At 47.2% G+C, this 18,604-nt stretch overlaps 1 protein-coding gene across 1 annotated transcript in view; it reads right to left on the bottom strand.

The window, feature by feature from the left end:
* LOC144104185 (bestrophin-4-like) overlaps positions 1-18,604 on the bottom strand; it is a 156,671-nt gene that overhangs the window by 135,449 nt on the left and 2,618 nt on the right. The window lies entirely within an intron of this gene.

The following is an 18,604-nucleotide window of genomic DNA, read 5'->3' as shown; positions in this document are numbered from 1 at the left end:
TCTTTCCATTGCTCGCTGCGTTATCCTTGACTTAAGCTGAACCCTTTTCTTAATACGCAGTCGCGGGCTTGTTGGCTCATCACACTGAGGACTACAGCGCAGTAGGAGCACGGACAAGAAAGACATACGCAAACACAGGCGCTCACTAACAACATCGTTTATTGTCGTCAACTAGGTATCTGTTATACCCAGAGATGGGCAAATGCCCTCAATTTTACTTTTCCTCCCTTACTTTTGAATCAATAGCCTTCCCTCACACTCGCCTTCATTTTGAAAAGTTATCCGGCCCTCCCTCGCCCTCACTAACAGTCATTTTAACTGAGTAATATTACTGAGTAATAAACATACAAGACAAGTCCTCAAGGCTCTGTTGAACAAGAGGCTAGATGCTTATACTGTTGTGTGTGTGCGGGTAGGTGTGTGTGAGCTGTTTGAGCTACTACGTGAGACAAAACCGAGACAGTTATGAGTTGGCCCTAAAATATCACTCTGGCTTTACTTCTGACACGCACTGCATACACACATGTGCCCTTATAATAAACTGCACATCTCGAACCAAAAACTTCAATTTTAACCCAACGTTTCGAAGCCGACTCGGCTCCTTCATCATGGGTGACTGAGGGCAGCAGCTAGCGTCTTTAAGTATGGAGGGAAGGAGGGGGTCAAAGGAACGAAAGCTGTGATGTGAAAGGCGTGGGGAAGGGGGGGGGGGGGATGAGGGAGGGGGCTAAGGCTGTGAGTCACGTCGCACTTATAACATTTCATTGTTATCTATGTTTATTTGGCTTATACTGCAATCCCCACTAGGGATTTTAGCAGTGTGGGATACAGATAAGTAAACACAACGTAATAACCGAGGCAATTAACACAAGAGCAAAGTATAATAACGTAGCTTCAAAATTTTGGAAAATGAGTATACACAACAGATTTTTAAACGATACTGGAAAGAAATGTCGACACAAATGATTTCGAAACATGGTCATTGGTTAGGAGATTCCCATCAATTACTGTTCGTGGAAAGGATACTTAAAACGGTTATTAGGCGCGGTAAATGGAGTTACTGTGCGGCTATGTATTTGCCTAGTCGCACAGCCAGACGAAAAAGAAATTATTCTCGTGAAATCTCTTACAGTGGCCGTTGATAAATTGAAAGACGAATTTTAGTTGTGACGCACGGTAGAATTGCGTAAATGGGGGCAAGCCCGCTTTGGTTAGCAGTTATGTCACTTACGTACGTCCGAATCCATTTTAAATGAAGCGAGCTGCTTTTCTTGGCACCATTTCTTTTATTAGTGCAAGTTTTAGTGAAAGTGTACCAAATAACGCATGTATAGTATAGTATCGGCCGAATTATGTTTTTGTATGCGATGTTACGAACTAGATACACACCAGCAATGGACACGCGGACGCGCTTAGCCGTTCTTTCTGAGTGGTGCAGCGTGCTCTCCGGTTATCCAAAATTGCTACTAATTTTGTTTTTCGTGCGTTATGTGTACGAATGTGTGTAGTAGCATGTTTTGTTTTCTCAGCATACGTGGGTCCTGAGAGTTTTTTTTTTTTTTTAGTGTGGGCTTTGCTCCAACGGCTATAGTAACCATATTGTAGTAATCCCTCGCTTGAACTGGTTTCCTTGCAGGGGAGTTGAGTGCTTGCTTGGGCATGTGGTTGAAGTTTCAGAGAGGCCTCAAAAGACTTCGTCCAACGTCTAAGAAGACAATGGTACGAGCGACAGAGAAGTGTTGGTTCATCTGCAAGCAATCAAGTCGTCTCTTCGGGCAGCAGCGGCGACTGCTACCCGCCGAGCCTCGTCTGGCGGGGGACGAAGCTGTTACAACCCTGCTAGGGGCACGTTGTTTGACATCTCGTTAACCCTACGAAAAGAAAAAAAAAGGCCCCGGGGAAACTACCTGTGGAATCTTTCTCACGCACGCTCCCCTTGTGTCGGACCACGAAACGGGACCCACGATGGACAAGACGACAAAGGGAAGCGGGCAAAAGCGCATTCCCGAAATTAACCGTGACTGACAGCTTCGGACGAAGTAGCAGCAGTCCTCCGTATCCTCCTCGCGCATTCCCACAGGGCTCAGCGTGCTATGTGCGGCGACTCTTCCGATCTGTCACTCGTATGGTGAAAGAGGCGGAGCCTCAGTGTACTTAACGAGCGTCCTGAGTACGGACGATCGCTCTGGGCCTTGGCGACAAGACTCATCCAGTCTCTCGACGCAATGAACTTTTAATTCTGGACTGTTTATTGCTGTTTTCTTCGAAATTATGTGATCAAGTTTCTTGAACAGTAAACCCGTTTGTTTTTCCCAAGCTTCAAGTTCCATATTTCTTCAACCCGAAGGCTCGGACACGCTACCCAATGGAGCCCGGGTTCGAGTGAGCCCCTGCGCCACGACAACGCACACTGCAGGAAATGTAAGATAAACGGTAAAGATGAAAATGATAGCGATTCAGATGAAGAGTTTGTGTGTGAGCCTGCTTACCAAGAATGCTCTGTTATCGCCAAAAACCGTTGCCTACTCACTCGAGAGATAATAGAGGGTGAAATGATAGGCCGCTTGGGTGCCTCCTGCGTGCCTAAGCCATCTATTGCTCTTACTGGTAAGGAGCTGTTATATTTGCGCCAACATATGAATGGGTCACCTACTGTGCATGTGTGATAACTGCCTGGTTTTTCAGCTATAAATACTGGTCCGAGTTTCCAAATAAACTGTTGCAAGCCAGCGCTCGTGTGTTGCATATGTCTTCCTTGTGTCCTCGTCTTTATTGCGATGTACATTTCCATCTTGTACTGTCGTGGCAGAGTAATGGCGTCTCCACCTCAACGCCAAAGCCCCTGGTTCGATTCCCAGCCTCGACCCAGGGCTCTTTTTTATTCAGTGAGTGGGCCGGGGGTCGGCCACGTGGTGCGGAGCAGCTGCCGGCGGCGCGGCGCCTTGGCTGGTCACGTGTTTCGTCACGTGGTGCGGTTTCCATAGGATGCGCAGACCGGCGAGGCGCACGCGGCGGCGGCGACTCCGGCGCGCCAGCTGTGCGCCGCGTGACGTCACTGCTCCTCGCGCATGCGCAGCACGGCTCTCCAGGAGCCACGCGACGCTACTCAACCTCAGCCAGTGTAGCTCACACTAGAAAACACGATCAATTACTTCCTTTCCGAGTTCCTCTCTACTCTCCTCGCTAAACTCTTTTATTCAAAATAATGATCGGTTATTTTCCTGCCTCTGATTAATAAATCGTCTATCTGCTTCCTAACTGTACTAAGCTGCTCCTGAAGTACCGATATTGCCGATTCCATGTCTTTTACCTTCTTGGCTAAGACAATTAGGCCCGACAACTGTTTCTCAGTGCCATCGGTTTGCTGAGTTAAACCGGAAAGTTTATTCTCAGTTATTTTCTTAGACGCCTGCAGGCCCCCCATTGTAGAATTAATTTTGCTCTGGCCTTCTAGCAATTCCGATAGCATTTGTTTTTCAATCGGGCAAGAATTTGTTTCAACAGCGCCACAAGACAGCTGATCTTTTGATAATGCGGTCACCCAAGAAAGGAAACGCTGAACACACAGTGGACAGGGCAGCGGCAATAGAAAGCGATCGTCACTCCTGCAGCAATGTGCAGATTTGGAAGCACTAACTTGGATGACAAAGCAAAAAGGATTGCTTAGTATGCTGCCTCGTTTGCTGGTGCCATGCCCACTGTGGTAGAATGGACTGCTAAAATCACTCAGCGCGTTGTTGTGTATGTGTACAAAAACTAATGTACGCCAAGAGCACTTAGAAAACAATTCAGTAGCGTTTACCACGACAATTACAATACGTCCTAAGAACAGAATCGACTCAGAACGAGGAAATTTTGTAGGTCGCTTAATTACCATTACCCGATGACATTGCGATTGCACTGGGTCTTTTCAATTTCACTGCTTCTAATCTTCCGCCATTTCTAGCGGTTAGCTACATACTCGTCTGATGACGCTTCCACGCGCACGGATGGAAGATGATAAAGACACGCTTTCAAACTACAGCGTGAGAGATTGGAGGGATTGGCTAAGTATTGGGCGGCCGGTCCTGTTTTCCTTTATCCCCCGTGCATTCGCACCTTTTTTCTTATGTGGATAACGCACGCGGTGAGTTTGTAAATCTGAGGTAATGTCTACGCAGTCTCCCGGCCAGTGGAGGTCGTGTTCCCTATACCACCTAATGAGATGCCTCTGGAAGCTTTTCAACGCTCCGGCGTCCGCAGCATTCCTGTGTCGCTGGTGCCAAAAAATGGTGGTGCTATCAAAATTAACAATCCAGGGCCTGTTGGAGCTGCTCTCCAGGCGGCCACTTCCCTTTATGAGGCAATCACTGCGGTAAGGCAATTTGAACGTGGCGGGATTCTGTGCCGTTCACCAGACCTGTCGTGCGTAAAGGAACTTCGAAACTGCTCTTCTTTTGGGTCTCTTTCGGTAAACAGCTTCATTCCGTCTCATCTGGCCGGCACAAAAGGTTTGTTTCGCGGTGTGGACTCTTGGTTGTCTCCAGTTGAGACCCTCGACCTTCACTCTGAAGCGGGTGTTGTTGCGGTGTATCGCTGTAGCCGGGACGTGAACAATGAGCGGGTGCCAACGGAAACGGTTATTGCCACTTTTGCGGGTACTGCCTGCCCCTCAGAAATAAAAGCATGATCCCCTAATCTTCCGTGTAGATCCCCTTCCGTCTAAGCCACTGCAGTGCAGCAATTGCTGGCTATATGGCCATAGTGCTCGTGGCTGCAAGTCCACCTTGCGCTGTTACAAATGCGGCAATGACCATCCATCAAATTTATGCTCTGATCAAAACGAGAAGTGTTGCCTTTATGGTCGATCTGACGCTGCAAATTCCATGGATTGTCCTTCTCGGGATCATGAATTGCAAATTCTAGACATAACCGACCGCAAACGCTGTTCGCGGCGCGAGGCAGTATCAGAAATTAAAGAGAGCTCACGGCTACGCAGGTGCGTAGGTGCGTTCAAGAGTGACACTAGATTCGTCTATCTCTCAGGAAATAGGGACTGATGTGGAAGCCTCTATGGCTAAGATGGTTGACAGGATAATGTCCACTGTCACAGAGTGCATATCTAATGCTCTGGCAACGCAGATTACCCAGGCCATGCAAATTGAAATTACTTCTGCCATGTGAGCCATGCCTTCGTTAATGACCCAACATTTCTTGCCTGAGCGGTCTCAGCCCCAGGAACAAGTTACTGCTCTTTCTCCCCTTCCTCGGTCCACTAATTCAGATAATGCTCCAATTATTCATGATGCAGAGATGGTGGATTCGGATACGCGAATCCTCAAACGCAGTGGATCCCTCATGTCTAACCCTCCTTCTCCACATCTTCAGCCGAAATCAAAGAAGCAACAGATTGGCTCTAAGCCAAGAGAAGCTATTTTAGGGCAGGGAGTTGCTGCTGCACGGATTTCTCAATCATAGGTGTGTTATGAGTTCTCCAGTGGAACTGTCGGTCACTTCTTTCAGCTTCAACAGACTTACTGCACCTTATATCTCAACATAACCCAGAGAATTATTTTACAAGAAACTTGGCTTACACCTGAAAAACACTTTCATTTTCAAAACTATTCTTAATTTCGACAAGATCGACAGTCAAGAGAAGGAGGCTTACTCACACTAGTTTCTTTTAAATTTTGTCATAGGGCTAAGATTACTTTTCAGTCTTCTACTATAAACTGTGAGTTATTGGCTTTAAAATTTGAAATTCCAGGGTGCTGTCCCTTTTCATTAATGAATGTTTATTTTCCTTGCGGTCTGCAGGATACCAGGCTGCTAGGTCTCCTGCTTCTTAATTCTCAGAAGTCAGTTCTCTTGGCCGGCGACTTTAATTATCATCATGTGTCGTGGGGCTTTAAGAAAGATATCTGTGGCAAGCGCCTTTGGGATTCGGTTACTGGCAACAACCTTTCGTGTATGAATTCGGGTTCGGCCACATTTCTCCGCGCACAAGCTCGATCTGTGTTAGATTTAACTTTCACCAGCCATTGTGTTCGCGTACTCACATGGTCGACTGTGGATTGTGGAACATCTAGCGATCACATACTTATCAAGCAAGAGACTATAGTGCAGAGTAGACAGGACACAGAAGAAACGAACAACACGAGCGCTAACTTCCAACAAATTTTATTTCACACATGCAACATATATATACATCAGAGACACGTCATCACTTGTGCTAACAGTACCGTTGCCTCAGAAACAAGAGTTCTTTATCACGTCATCACTGTTAGAACTGGTGATGACGTGTCTCTGATGTATATATATGTTGCATGTGTGAAATAAAATTTGTTGGAAGTTAGCGCTCGTGTTGTTCGTTTCTTCAGTGTCCTGTCTACTCTGCGCTATAGTCACTTGCTTGATCATGCACCAACAAGCTCAAAAAGCCACGCTTTTGAACATACTTATCGTTTTTGATGTTAATTGCCGCTTAACTCCGGCGTTCTCTCAGTTGAGGTCATATATAAACTATGACCAGTCTCAGTCCATTTTGCGCTCCACTCTTGCTTCAGCGGTTCATTCTGCTAAAGAGCATACAGCAAAAGGCATATGCTTGACTATTGGGGAATTCCGAAAGAAGTCCGAATGTGTGCTACGTACGTCAAGAGGGAACACTTCAGATAGATGGTGGAATGCAGATTGCTCGCGGGATTACACAGGCAGAAAGGCTGCAAGGAAGAAGCTCCTACACAATTGGTGCCACAAAAATTGGCATGATGATAAGTTCCTTGCGGCTACTCTTAAACGCACAATCTCACAAGCGAAAGAAAATTGTGAATCCGAGCATTTTGATGTCCTAACAAAATCACGAAATCGTCGCACACTTTTCGGATTCTTAAGATCGCTGAAAAAGATTCCGGTTTCAGAAAATTCACCCTCATGCGTTTTCAACCCGCAAGAAGCAATAGAAACAGTTGAGACAATTGTCAAAGGATTACAGCAGCGTTTCTCGTCTGTACTTTCTTAGCGCTCTGCGTTTGTGGCGTCAGTGGACCAGATACAGCATGTCCCCCCTATTACCCTTCCCGAGCTTTCCCCGATAGTGTTGAGGTTACCATCTGCTGCTCCTGGCCCTGTTACGGTAACATCAAAAATGTTAAGGATCCTCTTTGAGTAGTCCCCTACGTCCTTATTGCAGCTGGTTAATTTTTTAATCAAGCATGCTTGGATTCCTCCTGACTGAAAAATCGCCAAAAATGATCCCTTTACCGAAAAACAATGGTGGTGCCTTTTCTCTCGATAATATTAGACCCATTCGATTGGCATCAAACGTGGTTAAGTTAACTGAAAGGGCCATACTCCTGCGTGTTTCGGAGTTTGCGTACCGTAATAATATCCTTAGTCCCTGTCAAATTGGTTTCCGTCAAAAATGTTCCATACGGAATGTTCACACCGATCTTGAGAGTCGTATTCTTCTTGCGCGGCACCAAAAAATGCATGCTGCGTTGGTGACATTATATGTACATAAACCTTATGACGGCGTAGAACACTACATATTATTGCAAAGATTACATACACTGCAGTTTCTGAATTACTCACTTACGTGGATGTCAGCGTTCATTGAAAACAGACAGTTTTTTTTGTATACTAAATGGTGTCAATTCTAGAAGACAGAATACAATCCAAAGGTGTTCCACAAGGGGCAGTCCTCTCACCTGTGCTCTTTAATATTCTAATGAGCTCTATTCCCAGCCATCAAAATATTCGCACGTACGTCTATGCGGACGACATTGCATTTTTCACTGCTGCAGCTGACATTCAATCTCTCTATGTGCCCCTGCAATCGTACCTGAACCTGCTTGAAAGTTGGTTGTGTGACTTACGTCTCACCGTAAATGTAAACAAGTGCGCTGTACTTGTTTCTCAAATGAAAGATCCTGTTCATCTGTCTCTCATTTACCAGCGCCAAAACATTCCCTAAGTTAAGTCATTAAAATATTTTGGTGTCATTTATGATGACAGCCTCACATGGCGCTCTCACATAGACCATGTTGCAGCGAAAGGGGCTTGCGCTGTGGGCATGTTGCGTAGATTAAGTAATAATAACAGGGTGAAGTTTGAGTCACTGACCAAGTCAAAAACAAATGAAAATGACGTTTCGGGTCCCGTACGGGACCCTTGTTCACAATAAGACTGTCAAAGAAGAAGGCGGGATTATATAGTCTTCAGGATTGTTCCTAATCTTTTTGCGTAGATATGATGAAGAGAGCCTTGATTCCTGTTCAAGGTATCTTTCGTCGTCTGGATGACTAATGATTCTAGATGCAGTCTTTTCAAATTATTCCTTTCTGTGCCTACAATCTCCGCCTCGTCCCAGGCTATCTCGTGGCCAGTGGTCTGCACGTGCTCGGCGATAGCGTTCTTTGATGCGCGAGGGTTCCTTACGTCGCCTTGATGATCTTCAAGATCATCATCAAGGCGACGTTGTGGTCTAGGGGCTTGGGCGTCCGCCTCAGCTGCGGAAGGTGGTTGGTTCGAAACCCACCGCCGGCAACCCACCGGTAAAAATGGGTACAAGCGTCCCCCGGCCCGGCGCCCGGCTTCCTCAGGGGTGTACGCTTAGAAGAAGCTCCATAAACCCCGCTGCGCCCTCCGGGGCAAAACCAGTTTCGAACGCAGTCAGCCTGCAAAGGTGGTTCGTAATGCACTTGAGGGTTGACAGGCTCAACACAGTGTCGAGAGTGCGCTGCGCTCTGCGAGAGTACAGAAGATGAGTCTGTCTTCGAAGCGAGTTCGGCACTGCGCCAGCATAGTGGATTCCAAAAGAAGGCAAGCGTAGCAGGGGGCGGCAGAAGGTTAGGTGGGCGCAGCTGGCAAAGGACAGGGTTAATTGGAAAGGCATGGAAGATGCCTTTGCCCTGCAGTGGGCGTAGTCAGGTTGATGATGATGATGATGATGATGATGATGATGATGAATAGTAAACACTAACTCCCCGTGTGTGGAGTGAACGATTCCTGTGGTTGCCATTATAGTGCTCTATTGCTTCCAATCCGCCGAAAAGTGGTTGTCTTTCTGTCCGAAGCCTGCTTCTAGCACGTGGACCACCTTGGTCACGTGACGTTGCGACGTAATTACAAGCTGCCCATCGGATTGTGAGCAAACTGCCCACCTCGTGGCAGTTCAATGTAATGATTAGCCGCGAGAGATTCCTCAGAAACAGCATAGGTCTCACAAGCCCCACCGATGGCAGCACCTGCCATCGCAGGGCAGTGGCGCGTAGCTTAACCGCTGCACCTCTGCGTCTGGAGCGGAATCAAGACTCCCAGGTATCTGTGAATGTAAATTACGACCAATTCTACCGCAGTACAAGTCTAAAATGATGCAATAACACGCAAACTTACATCATATGACATATCAACCAAAGTAAGCATGTTCAGGCCAAGCAACACTATAGAGAGTCAAGATAAACCATGCGAAAGAGGACTAGCGGTGCTAGCGCGCGATAATTCATGGTTAACACCGAGCGAAACCAGCTGTGATTTTTTTGCTTGCACGTCTACGCCTTACTGAAACGCTGAGTGTCAATTACCTACCATGTCTGCTAGAAATTTGGCTCATAAAATCAGGCGCGTGATTACGCGATAACAGGTCTTACCAGGGACAGAAATAAACCAAGAGATGTTGATGTTGTTTGGAGAGCAGTACAACTTTTCTTTTTTAGCACATCGTACAATCCAAGGCGGAGGGAGCGATGATTCAAACCAAGGTAGCTAAGGTGCTGCTTTATTTTCATGGTGAGACTACAGTGGTCGCCTTTGCCCACCACATTACGGCACCGCTTTCGTATACCGCAGTTCCAGAGAAACTATAGATAGAAATAAGATATGACTGTACTGAACTAGTCACAGCGTGAATAAAAAAATTCCACACCAACGCCACCAACAGGCTTTGATTTGACAGTGGAATTTCGCAAAAATGTTTTTTGCGCTGCAGCCAATTCTGCGAAACCTCACTGAGCTGAAATCTGACTTCGTTCCGGCAAAGAAGGTCTATAACGTGGGAATTCAGCAGTCTTACTAGGTATAATTTCTACGTGTTTTACTCTACACTGTGATCAATCGACAGACTCGGGGCTGATAATGAAAATGTTGACTGTGGTACCGTGGTTCCCGTTGGACTGGCAGCCACCCGCACGGCCCGGCCAGTGGCCCCTTGTTAACGCACTATACAGGGTTTCACCGAATACTTTACACAATCGAAAAATGGTTTTTGAGTTAGAAGAGCGCTTTTTTCAGCGGTGTGATACACCACGATTACGGAGAAGGTGTGCTGCACCCGCGTTTTGTGTTCACCTCGTGTAGCTCCAGAGTCCAGAAACTACGTCTTCCCCGGGATCTTCCCTGAAATAAGTGGCGCTTTAAATGGGAATTCGTAAAGGGCGGCACAGGCAAAAGCGTTAGCCCGGAGTATGGTTTGGACCACCGCCCTCGCCCTCGAATAGTGAATTCTGCCTTCCCTCGCCCTCACCTCATCATGTCTTCCCTCCCTCACCCTCGTCCTCATGTATTTTCATCCGCCCGTCCTCCCTCACCCTAGCCTCACCGAGTGAAATCCTCATGAGGGTTCGCCCTTGTGAGGTTGCCCATCTCTGGCATAGCTTACCTTAAAACTCATAGCACAACCTGAAAAATCCTGGAAACAGAGTGGGAAGTGAAGTTGTGAAGTTGTATTTTCGGCGAACAAGAAATTGCAGCAGTTATGCAAAAGGCTCAATTACGAAATCAGTAAACAGCCCTGGCTGCATGACGAAACATCGCCCGCGTCTTGTAAGCTGTGAGAAAGATACTGTATGTTCAATCCTCCTGTCATATGGCATTATCGATATCGGTCAAACAGGCAGGAGTGTAAACAGAAGGCTGCAGGAGCACAGAAGAAATCTGAAAGATGTAAACACGGGTGGGGAGCTAAGCAAGCACTGGAGCCAGTGTAAGGACTCCACACCTGCCTTTGAAAGAACTGCTGTTCTGCGCAAGTGGCGAGACACCACGACAAGCATGACAGCAGAAGCTCAGGCTACCTCAAGATCCTCCGATAAGTGTGTAAGCATGCCGTCCGCACACCAAAGCAAGAAACAGCTGCTGTTTCTTAGCGCCCATTAGCACAGTAAAGATTGGAGGGAATTGGTTGGAGAGATGAGAAAATCGGGCCACAGTTGCTTCAGTTGTCGTTCGGTTTTTCTTTTTTTCCCTTGTGTTGTCATACAACTGCTGCCCATGTAAGCCAGTTGAAGACAATAAACGATTTTGTTAGTCAGCGCCTGTGGTAGCGTCCGTCCTTATTGTCTTTGTTGCTACTGCGCTGCAGTGTCGTCCTCAGTATAGGGGTTCTGCCCCCCCCCCCCCCCCCCCTCTATGTATTTGGCAATAAATGTTTCCAACACCACCACCTAACATTTTTCGTCAGCCTCCACGTTTCTGCTCAGTAGGTGAGTACTGGTAAGATACAGCTGTTGTATACACTTTTCTCTTGAGGGATATGGGTAAACTGTTATTCATGGTCTGAGAGAACCTGCCATGTGCTCTCCACCCCGTACTTATCCTTCAAGTTCTTATCCCTCTCATGATCCGGGTTAGCGGTCACTGCCTGCCCTAAGTAGACGTATTCCCTCACCACTTCCAGCACATCGCTACCAGTTGTGAACTGCGACTTCCTTGCTAGACTGTTGAACATTACTTTGGTTTCTGCATCTTAATTTTTAGACCCACCGTTTTGCTCTGCCTGTCTAACTCATTGATCATGATTTGCAGTTAATCTCCTGAGTGACTCAGCAAGGTAATGTCATCCGTTAATGGCAGATTATTTAGGTATTCTCCATTCACTCTAATCCCCAACTGTTCCCAATTCAGGACTTGGAATACTTCCTATAAACAGGCGGTGAACAGCATTGGCGAGATCGCGTCTCCCTGCCTGACGCCCTTCATTATTGGAATTTTGTTGCAGTATTTACCGAAGACTATGGTAGCTGTGCAGTTGCTATAGATATCTTCCAGTATTTTTACATAAGGCTCTTGTACACCCTTATTACGCAATGCGTGCAATGAGTTAGATGCTTTCTCGTAATCGATGAAGGCTGTATATAGGGTTTCGTTATATTCTGCGCATTTCTCTATCACTGATTGACAGTGTGAGTATGATCTATTGTGGAATACCCTATAAAAATCCCGCCTGATCATTTGTTTGATTGAAGTCTTAGATTGCCCTGACTCTCTCATTAACGACCTGGTTACTCTGGCTACTGTATAGGTTTGTGTAGAGCTCTTCGGCTACATAAACTATCTTATGCATACTGCTAAAATTGCATTGCTCTCCTTGTCTATTAACGCATACATCTGGTTTTTACCTATGCCTAGTTTCCTGTTCACTGCTTTTAGGCTACCTCCGTTCTTAAGAGCATGCTCAATTGTCTCCACATTAAACTTCCATATGTTGGCTCCCTTGCACTTATTTATTATCTTCGATAGCTGTGCTAGTTATATTCTGTTGGTAGGCTTAGACACCCCCATGCTTTGGCGTTTCTTAATCAGATCTTTCGTCTCCTTTTATAGCTTGCCGCTATCCTGTCGAACCGTCCTATCGCCGACTTCTACTGGGCACTCAATAATGACCGCAGTGAGATTATCCTTCATTGTTTGAACATTAAGCGCGTCTTCCTCAGTTAAAGCGGAATATCCCATCTTTTGCGATATCCTGAACTCCTGTGTTTTCCCTCTTACCGCTAACTCGTTAATGGGCTTCCGCTTCACTATAGTTTCCTCCGTTCCCTCTTCAAATTTAGGATAATTCGAGACCTTACCATTGTCTGGTCGCTACAACGAACCTCTCCGACGACCTCCACATCCTGCGCAATGCCAGGGCGATCGCATAGCCTGAAGTCTCCAGGGTCGTGACCCAGGTTGGTAATTTGAGTGGTTTTTGTATGGAGCGGCTGCAGCCCTCGTGCATGCGGTGATAGACAAAGCGCGCGCGCAAGACAGATCACCGAGCCGTTCGGCGCACTCTGTACAAAAATTAGCCCATATGGTAGTAAAAATAGAAAAAGCTGTGTTCTAGTGCAATCCCTTTTAGGGCCAGGATATTATCAGTTCAAGGCCTGGGGTGGATTTTGATCACTAAAAAATACGGAACACTTGCGGCTGAGAAAGGGAACAAATTCCGTCTTCCCAACAGGCGAAGTTCTCGCAGATTTTAATCAAGGTTTCAATCTTCTCTATTTGCTAACCTCGAGACATCCAGTACCGCATTTAAAAGCCTCCTCCCGTTGCTAAACTGCATCCTGTTAATACGCGCTGCGGTGGGGATATGCCTCCTTCGCCAAGAGTAAGCATTCCGTCTATTTAGTGATGGAAATCTATAAACGATGTTATTTCCTGAGCTCCTAAAAGAGACTGCGCTAGAGGACAGCTTCCTCCCCTTCTCATCCCGCATTCGTGTTTAGAGTGTCGAGCCTCACTCGCGACCAAGCGGACATATATAGAAAGAGTCAACGCCATGTGGTCACCCATGGCTCGGAGTTCGCAGGCTGACAAAATGCGCGCCAAGTGCAGTGAGAGGCGCAATTCTGGGGGTTAAAAAGAGGCTCATGTTGCGCTTTTACATCTTAGCTCCACTTAACCTTGGTCTTCCGTGCTTACCTAAAGTACAGCTTTCTTGGCGATTTGATAGGAAAGCGACAGTGGTTTGGCAGCCTTAGGTGGTCGGAATTTCCGCAGCCCTTCACTACGGCGTTCCTCATAGCCAGTGTTGTAGGCGTTACCGGAAAAAGGGAACTAAATACGTTACTCGTTACGCGGTGAAAAAGAGGAACGCGTTACCGCCCTACGTTACCTACAAACAATACAATGCGTTACAGTTACCGTTACCGAAAAAAAGTACCACACGTTACTTTTCCGTTACTCTATGGCCACAGATTTTAATTAGTGTGTCTTCGCTGCAAGAACTCACGATAAAACATTTATAAACTCATATTTCCCATCACAATTCCAGCCGAAACAACGATTTTACCCGAAATCATTATTTAACGAGAATACTTTGCACAAATGTGCAGAAGCTTAGCAATGTTATAATGGCCTAAAGTTGCCTGCAGTAGCCGCCGCGGTGGCTGAGTGGTTACGGCGCTCGGCTGCCGGCCCGAAAGACGCGGGTTCGATCCCGGCCGCGGCGGTCGAATTTCGATGGAGGCGAAATTCTAGAGGCCCGTGTACTGTGCGATGTCAGTGCACGTTAAAGAACCCCAGGTGGCCGAAATCTCCGGAGCCCTTCACTACGGCGTCCCTCATAGCCTGAGTCGCTTTGGGACGTTAAACCCCCATAAACCAAACCAACTAAAGTTGCCTGTAGAGTTACATGCGATAGCTTTTAACTCTGCTGGCACACGGTGAAGCCATTTTCTGACTGTGACATTAAACACGAAATGGCATTTCATCATCAATTCTAACTTCAGAAACCAAACATAGCTGCATTCTCAACAAATTTACAGTAATTCTGAAAAATGTGATGTTCCAAAGTGCTCGGCATGCTTCCACTCTTTTGAGTGTTGCGTGTGTGAATTGTTTGGGAAGGAAAGGTAAGTGAAGGCAAGAGAGTGAATGCATGTTCGTGCATGTGTTTCGTGCTTTATGGCTATTGTCTTTCTTTTCAGTTGTTTGCGTTGTCAAGGGCAGCTGTTTTCTGGCATGCAACAAGGGTCTTCGAGAGCAGCTGTGCATTTTGTTTATTTGCAACATGAGTTTAGGCGCTTTTTTTATGAAAAAGAGGGAGAGGGGACAATTGGAATAAAAAGTAACTAGTAACGTGACTCCTCACGTTACCGAAAACTGTTAACGTAAGCACGTTACCCGTTACAGTTCCGAAATGGTAACGAGTATGTTACCTAGTTACCGAAAAAAGTAACGCGTTACCGGTAACGCCGTTACTTGGAACGCGTTACCGCCGACACTGCTCATAGCCTGAGTCGCTTTGCGACGTTAAACCCCCATAAACCAAACCAAACCAAACCAGGTTTTCTGGAATGATTGCAGCTGCGTGAAACTGCTTCTAAGCTATTCCAGATTGTAGTAGGTGATTACCACGCCGCTGCATCTTGAAAGCCCTTCGTCAGATCTAAATTGAGCGCGCCCGAGAGCGGCCGTGATTCTGCACTTCGACGAGCGCTCTTGTTACCACCGCCGAATTCTTCAATTTTTTGTGGTTCAAAGTGAGCCCAGTGAAGTGTCCACTCCATGTCAGTCTGCTCGTCCATTGTCCACGGCGTTGTCACCACCACGTGATATCTGGTGGAGATGCTCGGTAAATTCATGTCACCCTGTGCAAGACAGCAGCGCGCTTTGTTTCTCCCCGGAGGACGTGTGACCGAGCCAGCCGCCGCCTGCAAGGGCTGCTAGCTGAACTCTACCAAAGCGCACTCAACAGCGGAAAGCATCTTCAAGCCAGCCACCGACGTCGACCCCGATCCTGCAGCAGCCATGGGTGCCGCCAACTTTGAAAGACTCTCCAGGCGAGAAGAATGGTTGGACCGATTTTTGTGACACGTGTTCCACAGCTTTTTACACACGCACAGGGTATGATAAGTAATAGGTTTCAAATAATGACTGAAGTATATTCTGCTGCGATTCGAACTGTGAATTTTTAATGAGAGAAAATGATTAAACTTGAGAAGCACAGCGTACGTGTGCAATAAAACTAGAAGGGACACTTAGGTTTGGTTTAGTTTATGGGGGTTTAACGTCCCAAAGCGACTCAGGCTATGAGAGACGCCGTAGTGAAGGGCTCCGGAAATTTCGACCACCTGGGGTTCTTTAACGTGCACTGACATCGCACAGTATACGGGCCTCTAGAATTTCGCCTCCATCGAAATTCGACCGCCGCGGCCGGGATCGAGCCCGCGTCTTTCGGGCCAGCAGCCGATCGCCATAACCACTCAGCCACAGCGGCGGCTGGAGGGGACACTTAAGCTCTGCCTTAAGGGGCTGACGCGATAGCGTTCCCATATATGCAGAAGGTCATTCTATACTTCACATTCACAGATCCGAGAGCCACTGGGCTTTGATGGCAGGTGCTCCCAGCGGTGGGCCTTATATGGCCCATGTTGCTCTTAATTTAACTTCCATCTGCCACGGTGGACAGGTTGTGATGAAGCCGCAAGGTCATGTGACCTAGGTGACCCACCTGCCTTCTAGGTTGCTTTCTGGGGACCACCTGCCAGAGCCATGCTCGTGATTTTTCGCGCACAACGCCGACGCCGACAACGCCGGATTTTCTGGAGAACAGGGCCTTTAAAGGGGCTGAGAAACACCGCTTGAACGGATGCCGGTTACACTTCAGATGGATTCTTTACGTCACACAGATGCTGACTCAAAAAGAATTATGGGAATCGATGCATAGGAACGAGTTATTCAACGAAGAAATTTCTAAATACAAGTAAAAAAATGCTGCCCTCAACTCGATTTTCGCGAAGCTTCCCATTCCCATTTCACCCTCCCAATGACGACACTCAGGGCGACCAATGAAAACAACCTATCTTAGCACGTGGCGGAAGTTTGCACTCCATGGTTGTCTGTTCTCTGTAACTCGTTCATGCCAAGGCTCACAGCGCCGTTTGCATGGTTACAACAACCATGTGAACGCCCGGCTTACCCAGCGATGCTTCACCATCACGTCGACGGCGCAGAAGGGAACACTGATCAGTGACGTTCCCTTACTTATGGATCCGAACTCGAGTGCGAGATACTGCGACGGTGTGACAGCCTCCGCAAGATATCAGACACATTTAGCATAGCGCGTACTGCTACTGCTTACCGACAACCATCGCCCGTCGCTCCTAGCGTGCTGGTTGGCCACGGCGAGCAAGGAGCGCGCGCTGTTGACGGGAACGTGGCGCCACCGCCAGGTGATTCTCCACAAACTGACGATGCGCACTGCCTGCTAAAACGCATCCTTCCTTGGGACCGAAACGAACGCTTATAGAGTACAATGGCTCGACCGGGTCAACTCTGCAAAGCCGCTCTCAGATACATAGAGAGTAGCCATAGGTGTTTAGTGCTAGGTCGTAGGATGTTTACAGAGAGGCGCAAAGTCCTTCGATGCATAAAGTAGCCAGTGCTTCTGGTGGCGTGTTTTTGTTTTACTTGATTTACAGTGCTTTTATCTAGGGCAAACAAGCTGCTTTTGTTAATGTAATATAGAACACAAAAACTAGTCAAAACGTATCTCTACTTATTAACCCAAATTGCAGTATATTTACTCTTTGTCCAATCATCAAGCTCGCACAAAGTGATGTCATATCCGCTGTTAAAAGCCGCCACTGTATGGCGCCACGAATTTGGTTTTGCGAGATAGTTAAAATATTAAAACCACAGTATACGCGGTACGACCGATGCTAATAGCATCACTATAACTCATTCTATGCAACCAGTAGGCAAAACGATGCACTGAAAATGTGTTTCGTGGCCCCTTTAACGCTACCGCGTTAATAAGTGCTTTAGCGCCTGCTAAATGCTCGTGAAACCGCTTGAATTTTTTTTTCACCACCACCACAAAAGGTACTCGCGCAGACCCCAACCACTTTGACAGACCACCTGCTCACACACTTGGGAAATGGCCCTTGACCTCCTCGCCTTCAAGAACACGGAACCGGACACGAATCGCTTACAGTTCATCTTATAAGGTGTATGCAGCACTGAAATGTAGAGCTCTCTCGTCCATTCAGGGCCAAGGAAGGCAACAAATACTTTTTCGAATATTTGAGCAGTGTCGTCACTGTTTTCAAACAGTTAGAAGAGAAAGTCCGCACGAACACAGCACTGCGGAAGCATGCTGCGAAGTGGTGCGCAGCAGCTGCGGAGAGGAACTAGACGCTGGTGCTCTTTCCTTGCCAAGGATGAAGCCACCAGTCGTGGGGAAACAGGTGCGAGGGAACTCGTTTTGCCACGTACGACATTCTGATTGGATCAGACTGCCGCAGCCGGGTGTAAACTTGTGAGACGGAGTACAAATAATTGTGTTTCCACTCTCTGTTTGACCGCTCGTGAAGAGGAAGGTAACGATACGACTTTTAACGCGAGAGCTTTCAGGGTCCCGTTCAGAAAAGAAACAGGCCTAGTTGGCGTTGGTGTGACGAGAAGAACGGGATTCGTCAAGAGGGTCGTGACGTTACAAGCAGTTGACCTAGCGCGGGCAATTCAAGCACCCTACAACGATCACACAGAACAACAGTGACGACCACACTGCACAATCCCGCATTGGTCTACGGGGTCATGACGTTACTCCACCATCATTATACGTTGTGCCTCTGAAGAAAAGCAACTGCGCTGAAAAGGAAAATTGCCGAGCCGGGGCACGAACCCCTGCCCCTTGGGTCGTGACCATCGCGCGCTGTCCCTCGACCACTGAGGAACGTTCGTTCGACTTGGTTAAAGGAAGGCCTTGTTTGTCTTGCGGTAAACGAAATAAATAAATAAATACAGAACTGTGCCCGTGTCTGCGAAGTGATAAGCAAACCCCCGAGGCCGCTGGAGGTTCCTATTAAGGGGACCCTGAAAAGATTTCGATGGGCGTATTCTAATGCAACAGATC

The sequence above is a fragment of the Amblyomma americanum genome, chromosome 9, assembly GCF_052857255.1.
Source record: "Amblyomma americanum isolate KBUSLIRL-KWMA chromosome 9, ASM5285725v1, whole genome shotgun sequence".
Taxonomy (NCBI): domain Eukaryota; kingdom Metazoa; phylum Arthropoda; class Arachnida; order Ixodida; family Ixodidae; genus Amblyomma; species Amblyomma americanum.
This window is presented reverse-complemented; position numbering and strand designations above follow the sequence as displayed.